Genomic DNA, 16,444 nt, shown 5'->3' with positions numbered 1-16,444 from the left:
TTAAATATTCATCGATATATTCCTTTGCTAAATTTTCTTTTATTTCTCTTTTATATTAAACTTTTTTTAGAGAGCACAACTCCAAATCATCTTTTATTAATGTAGAAAGGTCATATTTAGCAAAAGACACAAGGCAGGTAAGTGTCAGGCCTGAGGCCTGAGCCTGTGCTAAGGGAGAAGGAGGCTCCGGGCACTTGGGAGAAGTGCTGGGAAGGGCTGAGTGGTGGGGGCCGCAGAAAGTTCCAGTGGGCAACACTGTGGGCAGGTCATGGGTGGGACTCACGGGGACCTCGCTGGTAACTCTTCTTGAGTTGGCCGGATTGGTGGGGGAAGGGGGATCGTTAGTGCTGCCACCTGGAGTGAGAGCCGCCCCTTGGTTCCTGAGGGCACCATCAAGGGACACAGGACAGGAAGCCCAGGATAGTTAGTGCAACTAGGGATGAGAGTCAGGGAGAAGCAGGTGCTCTGGAGTGGCCGGGAAAAGTCCAGACACAGAGGCTTAGGAGCTTCCTGTTAAGTGTGTGTGTTCCGCCCTGTCTCCGCCAGGCACTCTGACTAGGGATGGATGATCCCTCTCTTCAGGTGCTCCGTGGTGCTCTTGCTGCCAGAAAAGGTGGTCCGGATCCCTTTGCCCATCTCCCCTGTGACCGACAGCAGTTCCGTGTAGGTGCTCTGGCAGCCCTGGGCGCCAGGTGGTTTCATGGCCTGCACACAGCCGATGGAAGGCGGTCCAAAGTCGTTAAACAGCGGTCTACAAGGGACAGCGACTCTTGGCACTGAACCCGACGGGGACAGGACGCTTCCTGTAGGGACCAGGGTGCCCGGCCCAGGGGTACTGTAGCTGGTGGTGCTGCTGGGGGCAGGCGTGATAGGTTCGTAGGACATCCTCAACTTCTGGGCACTGCGGAGCCAGCAGGCCGCTCCTCGGGGGTTGGCTGCCTGGCCGCTCAGCCGAGATCTGATTTGCAAGCTGGCTGCACGCCCCATACTAAATCTATGTTAAACTTTTTAACTGCAGTTTTCATTAATCTAAATCTAAATACAGTTCACATATTCTCGATGAAAATTTTACATTTGAGTTGAGACGTACTAAAATGTAAAATACACAATGGATTTCAAAGATTTCATAAGAAAAAAGAATGCAAACTATCTCTAGTAATTTTTACATTGATTACATGTTGACACAGTATTTTGGATATATTGAGTTAAAATATGCAATTATTTCTTTAAAAAATCTATGCTACATTTTTGTTAAAAAATTTAAATTATGAAATTACTTCTTGGGATAGAAAAGGGGACATTATTAAATATTTACCTAAATTTTTTTCAAAAACGTATCTTTAACAAAAACACATTTTCAAACAAAACAAAAGTATTTTAATTTTGAATAGGTAAAATAAACTTATTCCTGCTGAAATTCAATCCTGGTATGATTTCTTTTTTACGCATTTGAGGACTCTGTTTATAACCCAGATAAAACAAAGCTTATGAAACTCGTCTGAGAATGTCAAACACAAATTACCTGTATAGATATCAGGGTGCAAATGATGCTGAGGCCGGGCTGGCTGAAGAAGAGCAGGATGAAGATGCTGTACTGGCACAGGGGCTGGCCCCAGGTCACCCGCCCTTCATGTACGTGGCGATGGACACCTGGCTCACCAGCAAAGTGAACAACAGGTCGGTGGCGGCCAGCCGCATACTAGTGTGTAGAAGGCGGTCTCCTCCTGCTCCTCGCGCGACTTGCACAGCAGCACGATGGCCACCAGGTTGCCCACCATCCCAAAAATGGACGGTCCCAGGCTGTCCAGCAGAGTGGGCTCCAGGTGAGGGACACATTGACCTGGGAAGGGGTTAACATGACGGTGACTGGTGGTGTGCAGTCCTGCAGTGTGAAGCTGAGTCTGGGGTGACAGAAGAGAGACCAAGCCGCCATGAGTGAAATGACCACCTGCAGGATGTCAGACCCGCGCCCAGGAAATGGGATGCTAACATGACAAGGGAGGATCTCAGTCCCACTCTCTGGATTGCAACCACTTACCAACTGCAGCCACCCAAATCTCCAGGCTCCCTCTGCTCCTGCCAGCAGCACAACATTGCTGATCTTAATTTTTATAAACTGAGCCTCCCATTCCTCTTCCTCACCCTCTGCGCCCCCCCCCCCCCCCCCCCCCGCCCACGCCTATCTCACTACTCTGACAAGAGCCATCTTCAGGGAAAGGTAACTCCCTAGTATTATTCCTGACAGATTCTGAGTTAATAAAATCCTCACGGAAACCCTGGAAGACAATTTGGAGAGTGTTCTCTTTCTTCCATGGCTCCGCTGGCAAGCCCCATCTCTGCGCCTTCTACCCAATGGCTCAAATTCCATGTCAAGTGTAGCGGCCCCAGTGGTGGCCTCTTCACGACCCACCACGGTCGGCCCTCAGCTGTCCTGGACCAGCCTCCAGCCTAGCTTAACCTCTTCCTGCTCAGCCTGGAAAGTGCCAGGGCTTTGGCTTCTGAGAGCCAGGTCTCAGTGGCTGCCGATTTAGGGATCTGAGGTCAGAGTGGCCAGTTTTCCAAAACATGGGAAACAAGAGGGCCAGCGGGATGGATCTGGAAAGAACAGTGCTAGGTTACTCGTTCAATTTTTTTCCTTCCTTCAAACATGAGTCCCAGCGTTGCTGTGCCCGCCGGTGTAGGCCACGGGAGGACAGCATCCAGGTGTGCGCTGCACGGGCAGGTGGCAGGAAGCCTGGGTCCCGGCTCTGGCCGCCGTCCGCCCCAGCCTCTAGCAGCTCAGCAGCTACTGAGGGTGGCGGCTGCAGCTCACTGGCATTTATAAAGTACTCCACCCTTGGCTGGGTGCGGAGGCTTACACCTGTAATCCCACCACTTTGGGAGGACAAGGCGGCTGGATCACCTGAGGTCAGGAGTTGGAGACCAGCCTGGCCAATATGGCAAAACCCTGCCTCTACTATAAATACTAGAATTTGCCAGGTGTGGTGGCGGGTGCCTGTAATCCCAGCTACTTGGGAGGTTGAGGCAGGAGAATCGCTTGAACCCGGGAGGCGAAGGTTACAGCGAGCTGAGATCAGGCCATTGCATTCCACCCTGAGCAAAATGAGCGAGACTCTGCCTCAAAAAAACAAAACAAAACAAAAAATATCCCTGCTCCTCCACCCCCTGGCATCAGAATACAGCAGAACATTTAGGTACCCACAAAACATAAACCAAGACGGTCTGTATCCTGGATTTTAACAAACATTAGAGTTTTAAAAAGAACTGAAATCATGTAGAATGTATCCTCCAGCCAAAATGGCATCCAATTAAAAATAAAGTAAGATAATAGCAAAATCTTAAATACTTGAAAGATAAACAGCACACATTTTAGTTTTGTTGAGTTTTTTCTTTTTTACATTTTTATTTATTTTAACTTCTGGGGCATATATGCAGGACGTGCAGGTTTGTTACACAGGTAAATTTGTGCCATGGTGGTTTGCTGTACATATCAACCCATCACCTCAGTATTAAACCCACCATGCATTAACTTTTTCCCGATGCTCTCCCTCTCCCTCCTCAATCCAGGGGCCCCATTGTGTGTTGTTTCCTTCCCTGTGTCCATGTTTTCTCATTGTTCAGGTCCTACTTGTAAGTGAGAACATTAGGTGTTTCGCTTTCTGTTTCTGCATTAGTTTCCTGAGGATAATGGCTTCCTGTTCCATACGTGTCCCTGCAAAAGACATGATCTCATTCTTTTTTATGGCTGCATAGTATTCCATGTTGTATGTGTACCGCATTTTCTTCATCCAGTCTATCATTGATGGACATTTGGATTGATTCCATGTCTTTGCTATTGTGAATAGCGCTAAACAGCAAGCACACTCCTAAGGGAAACGTCTCAAGGGAAAAAAATTAAATATATTAAACTGAATAAAAAACGACATATCACACTTGATTCAACACAGGTAAAGCCAGTGCTGGCAGGAAAATGTATTTCACTAAATGTGTATGATGGAAAAGTAGAAATTTCTCAAATAAAAATTTCAACTATCCCAACAAGAAAGTGGAAAATAGTAGCAAAATAAAACCAAAACAAATATAAGAAAGAAGCCCGAGCTCTGAGCTGCAGCCGGTGGTCACCGGCACCAGCACCGCCGCGAGTGTCTTGTGGGTTTTCCTCAGAGGAGCCTGTCAGCATCCTCCAGTTCCAGGCGCTCTAGCCCCAGTCCTGCTTCAAGAGGCTTTTTCCAGCCAGAGGCCTCTCCTCCATAGCCTGAAGGCTCGGCCAGTTCCCACGAAGTTTGCCAGGAACGCAAGGCTGTCACTGATGTTCGTGGCACCAAGACTTGTGCGCAGGTTGCACACATGGGCCACTGTCTGTGCCACGTGCAATGACGCCGCCTGAGGCGCGCACACCGCACGCGCACGCGCATAACGGCTTGGCTTGCCTGTAAGGGCTAGGCCTGGCTCTATGTTCCTGGCCTGGCTCTGCGTTCCTTGCTTGGCTCGGCGTTAATCGCTTTGCCCGGTGTTTCTCACTTGGATTGACGTTTCCTCCCTCGCGTTCCATTGCTGGGCATGACCTTTTGTCTGCTGGGCTTGGCATTCCCTTGGCTGGGTTGGGTGTTCCCTTTGGGCTGTGGGGGTCGGGGTTTGGCCCTTCCTGGGGGGGGGGTGGGGTCACCCCGGATGGGCGTGGGCTTTCCCCGGTTGGGTGTGGGTTTTCCCGAGTGGGGTGGGCCGGGCTCCCCTGCTGGGGTTGGCAGGTTTTGGCTGGGATTGACCTTTCTCTTCAAACAGATCGGAAACCCAGAGTGTCCTGCTAGTTGGTGAAACTGGTTGGTAGACGCGATCTGCTCGCTACTACCGGCCTCCCCTGGCTGTTCAAAGCAGATGGTGGCTGAGGTTTCTTCAATACCCGCTGCCTCCACTGTGAAGAAGCCATTTGGTGTAAGGAGCAAGATGGGCAAGTGGTGCCACCACTGTTTCCCCTGCTGCAGGGGGAGCAGCAAGAGCAACGTGGGCACTTCGAGACCATCCTGGCTAACACGGTGAAAACCCATCTCTCCTAAAAATACAAAAAATTAGCCAGACGTGGCGGGCGCTTGTGGTCCCAGCTACTTGGGAGGCTGAGGCAGGAGAATGGTGTGAACCCAGGAGGCGGAGCTTGCAGTGAGCCGAATTCGCGCCACTGCACTCCAGTCTGGGCGACAGAACGAGACTCCATCTCAAAAAATAAATAAATAAAATAAAATAAATAAAATCGGTGCCTTACTTTCTCAGTGCCTGACTCATATTTCTTATTAAATGTTAGCCACTTTTAATTGTATAACTAGATTGGAACTGGACACGTCACCTTACTTTGTGTCTCAGTTTCTTCAAGTGTAAAATGAAGCACATAGACAATGTGAGCATGTGATATCACAACCAGATGTGAAAGTCTGGGGTCCTGTCAGAACAACTTAGAGTAGGTTTGGAAATTATTTGAAACCAGCAAAGTGAATATGAAAATAAAGAATTCGAAGCACAGTAGGGGAGAAAAGGAGAGAGGAGAAATAAGAAAAGACACTTTTACAGAAAATTTTTCATATCTGCATTTATCTTCTGAAACTATATCAAATATATGATTGATTGCATAGGCAATAAAGTTACTCTAAAACAGTCATTTGTGCACTGCAAGAAGAGTGGCTTTTTCCACCTTCCTTTTGTAAGCCAAAAAGTGAATGAGTCAGATCTCAAGTGATTTAGAGATTTTGCTTTGCAAGGTGGAGGATACTTGCAAAGGGAAAATAGGAGGTTGGAGAGTTTAGGACGTAGGCAGTGTAGGGCTGTGTAAATTGCAGAGAACTTGGAGCCGGAAGACTTGAGCCGCATGCAACTGTGGGTGGGCTATGAAATCGCGGAGCCTGGCTTTAAATCCCAACTCAGACATGTACTAATCCTATGATCCCAGGCAAATACCATATCCCCTCTTTGGTTCAGTTTCTACATTTTTAAATAGAGATAAAAATAGTGCCTTACGGCCGGGAAAAAGAAGCACAAGTCACAAGTAGGCGGTGTCCCGTGCTTTTTCTAAAGAGGGCTTTGGGAACTTCAGTATTTAAAGGAGAAAGAGCAAGCAGGCAGGAAATTAAAACTGGGCAGGAAAAGAAAGAGAGTAGGCAAAGAAGCTAATTGATACATTCTTGCGAGGCTCTGGTTCGTTCTCAGTGAGTCTATATGTTACATGTGGCAAAAAGGAGGAAAGAGTCAGTTGTGCATTCATCCTGGCTCTCAGTAAATCTACATTTTACATAAGTTAAAGTAAGCATGTGAAATTACAGCTATCTGTTTGGGAACAAAAGGATGGCAGTTTTTGCATGACTCAGGTTTCAAGCTTAATTTTTCTTTGTCATAGTGAGTTTGGGGTCCCGAGATTTTATTTTCCTTTCACACTTTCTCCCAATATAAAACTTCCTCATAGACGCCTTCTTTTTTCAAACATTTACAACCCTCGTGGTTTTCTCTCCTTTTAAGTACAGAAAAACGTAATACTGTGTAATAATCTTATCTGTCTTAAATACAAGACTGCTTAGGATTCACTTAAAATTTAAAAATGGCTCCACATTCCTGGTTTTCAGGTGGATTGCGATTTCAACCACAAATCAGAGCTTTTTAACATTGAGTTTGAGTTTCACAGACCCAGTAAAGTGGAAATATAGACTTTTTCTTAAGACAGTGTTATGACAGTCAAAAGAATCATGGCCAAACTTAATTACCTGTTGTAAACATCATTGCAGTTTTTTACTGAACTATCTGACACTTTCCAGGGCTTATCACAATGCATATTCTAAGTAAATATTATGGGTCCAGGCACGCTGGCCCAGGCCTATAATCGCAATGCTTCAAAAGGCCAAAGCAGGAGGACTGCTTGAGGCCAAGAGTTTGAGACCTGCTTGGCCAACATACCACAACCCCATCTCTAAAAAAAGCATGGTGGCAGGTGCCTGTAGATCTAGCTACTTGGGAGGCTGAGATGGGAGGATCACCTGAGCCCAGGAGTAAGGTTACAGTGAACTATGTTCACACCACTACACTCCAGCCTGGGTGACAGAATGACACCCTGATTCTAAAAATAAAAAGGAAATTAAAAACACATAAATACATTAATAAGTATTATGGAATCAGCAAATAATAAATGGAATAAACGATTGAGTAAAATTACTTAGTAATGAGGCCTTTCTTGTCTATCCTTCTGCAGAATAAATCCCGAGGCCCCGACATCCCCCTTACTATTCATATTTTCCTTGCTTATCCATTTTCTTTTGCTTGATTTTATTTTTATTACATTCATGATAATGCTAAAATACACACATACACAATCACTTAGGTTTGTTTTTTTTTTAATTAAAAGCCCAAAGAAAAAAGCTGACAACGTTCAGTTGAAATTTTGAAACTGGATTTTATAATTCTGCCCACATAGGAAAAGTTGAAATAGTCGATGAAGATGTAGTTTTTGAAATAATGAAGCAAGTAGTAAAACCAACAAAACCAAGTGAAAATTATACAAGGAAACACAATAATAAGTTAACAAAGGAATTATGTATAATACATTTGTTCTTCGTGTTGACAAGACAGGATTTAATCCTTTTTAATATTTTCCCATCTCATAAATAAATAAGTTTGCATGTTAATACTTTGTCTAACTCTAATTTTTATTCTGTTACCAATGTCAGTAATACTTTATTTTTCATTATTTCTCTTATAAAGTGAATTCTGAACTTCCTCATTTGTTTAAACTATCACAAGGTCAGAGAACCAAACACTGCATGTTCTCACTCATAGGTGGGAATTAAACAATGAGAACACTTGGACACAGGGCAGGGAACATGACACACTGTGGCCTGTCATGGGGTGGGGGGCCGGGGGAGGGATAGCCTTGGGAGAAATACCTAATGTAAATGATGAGTTAATGGGTGCAGCAAACCAACACGGCACATGTAAACATATGTAACAAATATGCACGTTGTGCACATGTACCCTAGAACTTAAAGATTAATAAAAATAAATACATAAATAAAATAAAATTTAAAATAAATACAAACATTAATCATAAGTAAATGAAATATCTGTTGATCTCATTATATCTGGTAGTAATGTCATCTCTGAGTATTTAAATATTCATCTATACATTCCTTCGCTAAATCCCTTTATTTCTCTTTTATATTAAACATTTTTTTAGAGAGCATAACTCCAAATCATCTTCTATTAATATAGAAAGGTCATATTTAGCAAAAGACACAAGGCAGGGAAGTGTCAGTCTTGAGGCCTGAGGCCTGAGCCCGTGCTGAGGGAGAAGGAGGCTCGGGGCACGTGGGAGAAGTGCTGGGAAGGGCTGAGTGGTGGGGGCCGCAGAAGGTTCCAGTGGGTAACACTGTCGGCAGGTCATGGGTGGCACTCACGGGGACCTCGCTGCTAACTCTTCTTGAGTCGGCCGGGTTGGTGGGGGAGGGGGGATTGTCAGTACTGCCATCTGGAGTGAGAGCCACCCCTTGGTTCCTGGAGGGCAGGCATCAGGGGACACAGGACAGGAAGCCCAGGATGGTTAGTGCAACTAGGGATGATGGCCAGGGAGAAGCAAGTGCTCTGGAGTGGCCAGGGAAATGTCCAGACACAGAGGCCTAGGAGCTTCCTCCCCCCGGTTAAATGCAGGCGTTCTGCTCTGTCTCTGCCAGGCACTCTGACTAGGGATGGATAATCCCTCTCTTCAGGTGCTTCCTGGTGCTCTTGCTGCCAGCATAGGTGGTCCAGATCCCTTTGCCCATCTCCCCTGTGACGCCAGCAGTTCCGGGTGGGTGCTCTGGGAGCCCTGGGCGCCAAGTGGTTTCATGACCTTCACACAGCCATGGAAGGCGGTCCAAAGTCGTTAAACAGCGGTCTACAAAGGACAGCAGCTCCTGGCACTGAACCCGACGGCGACAGGACGCTTCTTGTAGGGACCAGGGTGCCCAGCCCAGGGGTGCTGGAGCCGGGGGTGCTGCTGGGGGCAGGCGTGATGGGTTTGTAGGACATCCTCAACTCCTGGGCGCTGGGGACGCCAGCAGGCTGCTCCTTGGGGGTTGGCTGCCTGGCCGCTCAACCGAGATCTGATTTGCAAGCTAAATCTATGTTAAACTTTTTAACTGCAATTTTTATTAATCTAAATACAGTTCAGATATTCTCGATGAAAACTTCACATTTGAGTTGAGATATACTAAAATGCAAAATACACAATGGATTTCAAAGATTTCATATGAAAAAAGAATGCAAACTATCTGTAATAATTTTTATATTGATTACATGTTGACACAATATTTTGGATATATTGAGTTAAATAAAATATGCAGTTAAAAAAAATATATGCTACATTGTTGTTAAAAAATTTAAATAAACTATGAAATTACTTCGTGGGATAACGTGGGGCAAACAGTGGCCAATGTGTGCAACCTGCCTGCGCAAGTCTGGGTGCCACAAATGTCAGTGACAGCCTTGCGTTCCCGGCAAACTTCGTGGGAACTGGCCGAGCCTTCAGGCTATTGAGGAGAGGCCTCTGGTTGGAAAAAGCCTCTTGAAGCAGGACTGGGGCTAGAGCGCCTGGAACTGGAGAATGCTGAGAGGCTCCTCTGAGGAAAACCCACAAGACACTCCTGGCGATGCTGTTGCGGGTGGCCACGGCTGCAGCTCAGAGCTCGGGCTTCTTTCTTATATTTGTTTTGGTTTTATTTTGCTACTATTTTCTACTTTCTTGATTGATAGCTGAAATTTTTATTTGAGAAATTTCTACTTTTCCGTCATACACATTTAGTGAAATACATTTTCCTGCCAACACTGGCTTTACCTGCGTTAAATCAACTTTGATATGTTGTATTTTTATTCACATTAATATATTTAATTGTTTCCCTTGAGACATTTCCCTTAGGAGTGTGCTGGTGTTTAGCGCTATTCACAATAGCAAAGACATGGAATCAATCCAAATGTCCATCAGTGATAGACTGGATGAAGAAAATGTGGTACACATACAACATGGAACACTATGCAGCCATAAAAAAGAATGAGGTCATGTCCTTTGCAGGGACATGGATGGAACAGGAAGCCATTATCCTCAGGAAACTTATGCAGAAACAGAAAGCGAAACACCTAATGTTCTCACTTGTAAGTAGGACCTGAACAATGAGAAAACATGGACACAGGGAAGGAAACAACACACAATGGGGCCCCTGGATTGAGGAGGGAGAGGGAGAGCATCAGGAAAAAGTTAATGCATGCTGGGTTTAATACTGAGGTGATGGGTTGATAGGTACAGCAAACCACCATGGCACAAATTTACCTATGTAACAAACCTGCACATCCTGCACATGTATCCCAAAACTTAAAATAAATAAAAATTTAAAAAAAAAAACAAAACTAAAATGTGTGCTGTTTATCTTTCAAGTATTTAAGATTTTGCTGTTATCTTACTTTTTTATTTTTAATTGGATGCCATTTTGACTAGAGGATACATTTTACATGATTTCAGTTCTTTTAAAATTATCATGTTTGTTAAAATCCAGGTTACAGTCCATCTTGGTTTATGTTCTGTGGGTACCTAAATGTTCTGCTGTATTCTGATGCCAGGGGGTGGAGGAGCTGGTTTTGTGTTTTGTTTTTTGTTTTTTTTTGAGGCAGAGTCTCGCTGTTTTGCCCAGGGTGGAGTGCAATGGCCTGATCTTGGCTCACTGTAACCTTCGCCTCCCGGGTTCAAGCGATTCTCCTGCCTCAACCTCCCAAGTAGCTGGGATACAAGCACCCGCCACCACACCCGGCTAATTCTAGTATTTTTAGTAGAGGTAAGGTTTTGCCATATTGGCCAGGCTGGTCTCCAACTCCTGACATCAGGTGATGCACCCGCCTTGGCCTCCCAGAGTGGTGGGATTACAGGCCTGAGCCTCCGCTCCCAGTCAAGGTGGAGTACTTTATAAATGCCAGTGAGCAGCAGCCACTAACCTCAGTAAGTAGCGACGCTGCCCGCGGCTGGGACGACGGCGGCCAGAGCCGGGACCCAGGCTCCACGCCACCTGCGCGTGTGGCCACACCTGGTCGCTGTCCTCCTGCAGCCTACACCGGCGGGCACAGCAACGCTGGGACTCATGTTGGAAGGAAGGAAAAAAAATGAACGAGTAACCCAGCACTGTTCTTTCCAGATCCATCCCGCTGGCCCTCTTGTTTCCCATGTTTTGGAAAACTGGCCACTCTGACCTCAGATCCCTAAATCGGCAGCCACTGAGACCTGGCTCTCAGAAGCCAAAGCCCTGGCACTTTCCAGGCTGAGCGGGACGAGGTGAAGGCAGGCTGGAGGCTGGTCCAGGACAGCTGAGGGCCGACCATGGGGGGTCGTGGAGAGGCCACCACTGAGGCCGCTACACTTGACATGGGATTTGGGCCGTTGGGTAGAAGGCGTGGAGACGTGGCACTGCCAGCGGAGCCAGGGAGGAAAGAGAACACTCTCCAAATTGTCTTCCAGGGTTTCAGTGAGCATTTTATTACCCCAGAATCTGTCGGGAATAACACCTTTCCCTGGAGATGGCTCTTGTCAGGGGAGTGAGATAGGCTGGGGGGAGGAAGAGGAATGGGAGGCTCAGTTTATAAATATTAAGATCAGCAATGGTGTGCCGCTGACAGTAGCAGAGCGAGCCTGGAGATTTGGGTGGCTGCAGTTGGTAAGTGGTTGCAATCCAGAGGGTGGGACTGAGCTCCTCCTTTGTCATGTTAGCATCCTGTTTCCTGGGTGCGGGTCTAATGCTCTGCAGGTGGTCATTTCACTCATAGCGGCTTTGTCTCTCTTCTGTCACCCCAGACTCAGCTTCACATTCCAGGGCTGCACACCACCAGCCACCGTCATGTTAACCCCTTCCCAGGTCAATGTGTCCTTCACCTGGAGCCCACTCTGCTGGACAGCCTGGGACCGTCCATTTTCAGGGTGGCGGGCAACCTGGTGGCCATCGTGCTGCTGTGCAAGTCGCGCGAGGAGCAGGAGACCGTCTTCTACACACTGGTATGCGGCTGGCCGCCACCGACCTGTTGTTCACTTTGCTAGTAAGCCAGGTGACCATCGCCACGTACATGGAGGGCGGGTGACCTGGGGGCCAGCCGCTGTGTGAGTACAGCATCTTCATTCTGCTCTTCTTCAGCCAGGCCGGCCTCAGCATCATCTGCACCGTGATACCTACATAGGTAATGTGTTAGACATTCTTAGAAGAGTTTCATAAGTTTTATGTTTTATCTTGGTTATAAACAGAGTCCTCAAATGCATAAAAAAGAAATCATGCCATGATTGAATTTTAGCAGGAATAAGTTTATTTTACCTATGCAAAATTAAAACTTTTATTTTCTTTGAAAATGTTTTTGTTAAACATACTTTTTTGAAAAAAATTTAAGCAAATAATAATGTCCCTACCAAATCCAACCAAGAGCAGAACCCACATGTCTGGCATTACTCCTATGTTTGCAGTTTAGCTGCTTACTTGTGCATTTGCAAATACCAACAGGAGCTCACTATAGGCTGCATTTGACGGGGGCAGCTTACCTGATGTTATGGTCTGAATGTATCCCCACACTTCATCTGGTAGAAACATAATCCCCAATGCAAGTGTTGGGAGAATGGGTTTTGGGGAGGTATTCAGGTCATGAGGGTTCTGCCCTCATGGGTGGATTAATATCAGTATGAAAGGACACAATGGAGGGAGTTTGCCTCCTCTCTTTTGTCCTTCCAACCCTTCCCCTTTTCTACTTGGTGAGGACACAGCATTCCTCTTCTTCAGAGGATGCAGCAACAAGGCACCAACTTGGAAAGAGAGATGAGGCCCTTACTAGATCCGAACCTGCTGGTGCGTTGATCTTGGGTTCCAGCCTCCATGAAAAATACGTTTCTGTGCTCTATAAATTACCAGTCTAAAGTATTTTGCTACAACAACACAACCAGAGTAAGACATTGGTATACTCTGCTCTACAGCCCATCCATCCTCCTTTTGTGTAGCTAACACAGACATGTTCTACTCACAGTGATTGCAGAAATGCTAAAAAAGCAAATAGAAATGCTTGCAGGTGCTTACTTCAGCAACACATACACTAAAAGTGAAATATTACAGAGATTAGCATAGCCTCTGCGCAAGGATGACACACAAATGCATGAAGCATTGCAGATTTTTGTAACACAAAGGATAAATGCTTAAGGAGACGGACACCCCATTTCCCATGATGTGATTATTATACACTGCCTGCCTCTATCAACATATCTCATGTACCTCATGAGGTATTTAAACATCTATTATGTACCCACAGACATTTAAAATGAAATATTTAAAAAATGTATGAAGGCCTTTGAAGCCTAGGCTTTGAACAGACATATCTTCATTTCTGCCTCATTCTATGAATTAAAGCAAGTCATATAGGGAGGTATATTCTGCCTTTATCAGAGGAACTCTAAAGTCATATGACAAAGAGCTCAGAGAGAGGAGTGAAAAATAAGGATTATTAATAAAAATTCGTTTCTAGCTTTTCCCATATCCACCTAGATTAAGAAATAAAGTATTACTAGGACCTTAGAAGTCACTCTGATGTCCTTACTCAGTTATTATCTCTGACCTTCCTCCTCCATATTAACAATTACCTTGACTCCTAGCTACATAGATCAGTTTTGCTAACTTTTATAAAATGAAATCATAAAATCTGTATTTATCTGTGTTGGGAATCTTCATTTTAATAAAATTTAGTGAGATTCATGCCCATTGTTATAGGTAGCCATAGTGAGTTCATTTTCATTGCGATTTAGTGTTACATTTTAGGAATATGCCACAATTTGTTTATTGTCAGTCATCTACTATTGATGGATATTTAGGCTATTTTCAGTTTGGAGATAATATAAATAATGCTGCTGCAAACACTTGGCAAACACCTATAAGCTTCTCTTTTGCCTGTATACTAACTAGCACAGGCTAGAAGACTTCTGACTGCTCCACATTCTCTTTAACAGTTACTTACAATTGTTAGTGTTTATTTCATTCTTTTTTATTACTCTTTTTTCTTTTAGACGGAGTCTCACTCTGTCACCTAGGCTGGAGTGCAGTGGTGCGATCTTGGCTCACTGCAATCTCCATCTCCCAGGTTCAAGCGATTCTCCTGCCTCGACCTCCCGAGTAGCTCGGATTACAGGCATGCACCACCATGCTCAGCTAATTTTTGTATTTTTAGTAGAGATGGGTTGGCCAGGCTGGTCTCGAACTCCTGACCTCAGGTGATTCGCCTGCCTTGGCCTCCCAAAGGGCTAGGATTACAAGCATGAGTCACTCCTTCCAGCCTATTTTATTTTAGTTTATTTTTTTTAGAGACAATGTCTTGCTCTGTCACCCAGGCTGGAATACAGTGGTGCGATCATGGTTCCTGGCAGCCTCGACCTCCCAGGCTGAAGTGATATTCCTGCCTCAGGCTCCCAAGTAGCTTGGACTACAGGTGTGTGCCACCATGCCTAGCCAGTATTTTAAATTTTAGTCATTTTGGTAGATATTCATTAAGTGATTTATATTATGTACAATTTTTATGCTTTTGTAAGTGGTATGAATTTGAAACATAATTTTACTTGTTTATTGCTCATATATAGAAGTATAATATTGATTCCTGACCTTGCTAAATGTACTTATTAATTTTAAGTTCATATGTGGATTCATTTACATATTTTACATACACAGTTGTGTCGCTTACAAATAATGAGTTTCTACTTCCTTTTCATTTTTATACCTTTTGTTTCCTTATTGCACTGGCTAGAACCTGCAATATGTTGTTGAATACAATGTTGAAAAGAAATGGCAATAGAAGGTATTCTCATTCATTTCCAAGCTCTCAGGGAAAAAATATTATTTTCCCAATAACTGTAACAATTGATGTAGTTTTTGGTAGCTACCCTTTATTACTTAATTCCATTCCGCTACTTAGTATGTAAACTCTGTGTTCTTTGATTTCTCCCAGAAATAGAAAGGTGCATAGAGGACAATGTGAAAGCTGTGTCTTCTCTCTCAAGGACAAATGGATTGGAAATTAGGATTTGTTCTCAGGTAAGACACAAAATCAGAGGTAAATCCATGGGACTATGGAGGATCACCCTTATAACTGTATCTGAGAACTATTCATGGAGAATATAAGGACTACTCCTACTACTGGTATAAATGAAAAGGAGGAGAGTGAATATTTGACGAATAATTTAAAAATTCTCAGTTTTATGAGTCAGTGGACTCATTGGAACATTGCTAAGAATGAATCACAAAGAGTTAATAAAATATTTTCAGTTGGATTCAGAATGTATTATACTTTTTTTAGCAATATGTTTACCCTCCAGGATACGTTAAGTAAAGGTGGGCTATGAAGGGTTGGGGGTCAGGGGCATCTAACCTGGTAGCAAACATTTGTTTTAAATAAGCTACACGGCAGACAACCCACAAATCTATATGTGAGAAAACTCCTATACAACTTTGCTTAACATTGTTCTATTATGTTGAAATATGTTTATAAATAATCTGAAAGAAAAAAGGCCTGGCCCTGGTAGAATCAAAGTGCTAAGACAGCTTTAATAAAAATATCTAGGGCCTACACATCGTATCAGTAAAGGAAAAGAGAAAACGGATAAATGTTTTCGTAATTATAAATATAATTTGAGTCCCTATCATATTTGTCTTTTTAGCCAATCAGGGAAGAAAACGGTTATTAAAAGTTATTACTTAGGGCTATTTAGAGTCACTAAGGAATCAAGATGCCTCAGCCTTTTAGGTCAGGTAGGAAAAAAAAATTCCTGTGTCTAGGAAAGAAGTCAGGGTGAAGTTTGTTCTTATGTCTTACAGTTCGAACTAGAGTTACATTGAATTAAATGGCGTTTGTGACAGCTGCATTTAGTAATAAACAGTAGTCCATATGTAGGTTTAGAGATTTGTGTTTTTATCATTTCTGTTCCAGGTTATTTAACTCCTTTTTGCAACTAGATGTTAATTCCCTTAACTTGATATTTAATACGAAGTTAAACTTTTGTTTTATTTTGTTTTGTTGTTGCTGTTGTTGTTTGTTTTTTGAGATAGTCTCACTCTGTCACCCAGGCTGGAGTGCAGTGTTGCGATCTTGGCTCACTGCAACCTCCTCCTCTTCGGTTCAAGCGCTTTTCCTTCCTGAACCTCCTGAGTAGCTGGGTTTACAGGCATCCGCCACCAAACCTGGCTAAATTTTTGTATTTTTAGTAGAGACGAGGTTTCACCATGTTGGTCAGGCTGGTCTCAAACTCCTAACCTCAGGTGATCCACCTGCCTCGGTCTCCCAAAGTGCTCTTGTTGCCCAGGCTGGAGTGCAAAGGTGCAATCTCAGCTCACTGCAACCTCTGTCTCCCAGATTCAAGGAATTCTCCTGCCTCAGCCTCCTGAGTAGCTGGGATTAA

General features: G+C 44.3%; 1 non-coding gene and 2 pseudogenes across 1 annotated transcript; 1 reads left to right on the top strand and 2 right to left on the bottom strand.

Moving 5' to 3' along the window:
- Positions 1–317: 317 nt before the first annotated feature.
- LOC140710311 (cyclin-dependent kinase 2-associated protein 2 pseudogene) lies at positions 318–969 on the bottom strand (annotated as a pseudogene).
- A 7,694-nt stretch (positions 970–8,663) lies between these two features.
- Positions 8,664–9,033, bottom strand: LOC103247291 (cyclin-dependent kinase 2-associated protein 2 pseudogene; annotated as a pseudogene).
- Positions 9,034–13,080: 4,047 nt separating this feature from the next.
- Positions 13,081–13,184, top strand: LOC119623555 (U6 spliceosomal RNA). The gene has a single exon (XR_005239728.1). It is a non-coding gene; the product is annotated as a U6 spliceosomal RNA (small nuclear RNA).
- The last annotated feature ends 3,260 nt before the right edge of the window (positions 13,185–16,444 follow it).

Source organism: Chlorocebus sabaeus, chromosome 2 (genome assembly GCF_047675955.1).
Source record: "Chlorocebus sabaeus isolate Y175 chromosome 2, mChlSab1.0.hap1, whole genome shotgun sequence".
NCBI lineage: Eukaryota > Metazoa > Chordata > Mammalia > Primates > Cercopithecidae > Chlorocebus > Chlorocebus sabaeus.
The sequence above is the reverse complement of the archived record's forward strand: the minus strand, read 5'-3'. Positions and strand labels throughout refer to the sequence as shown.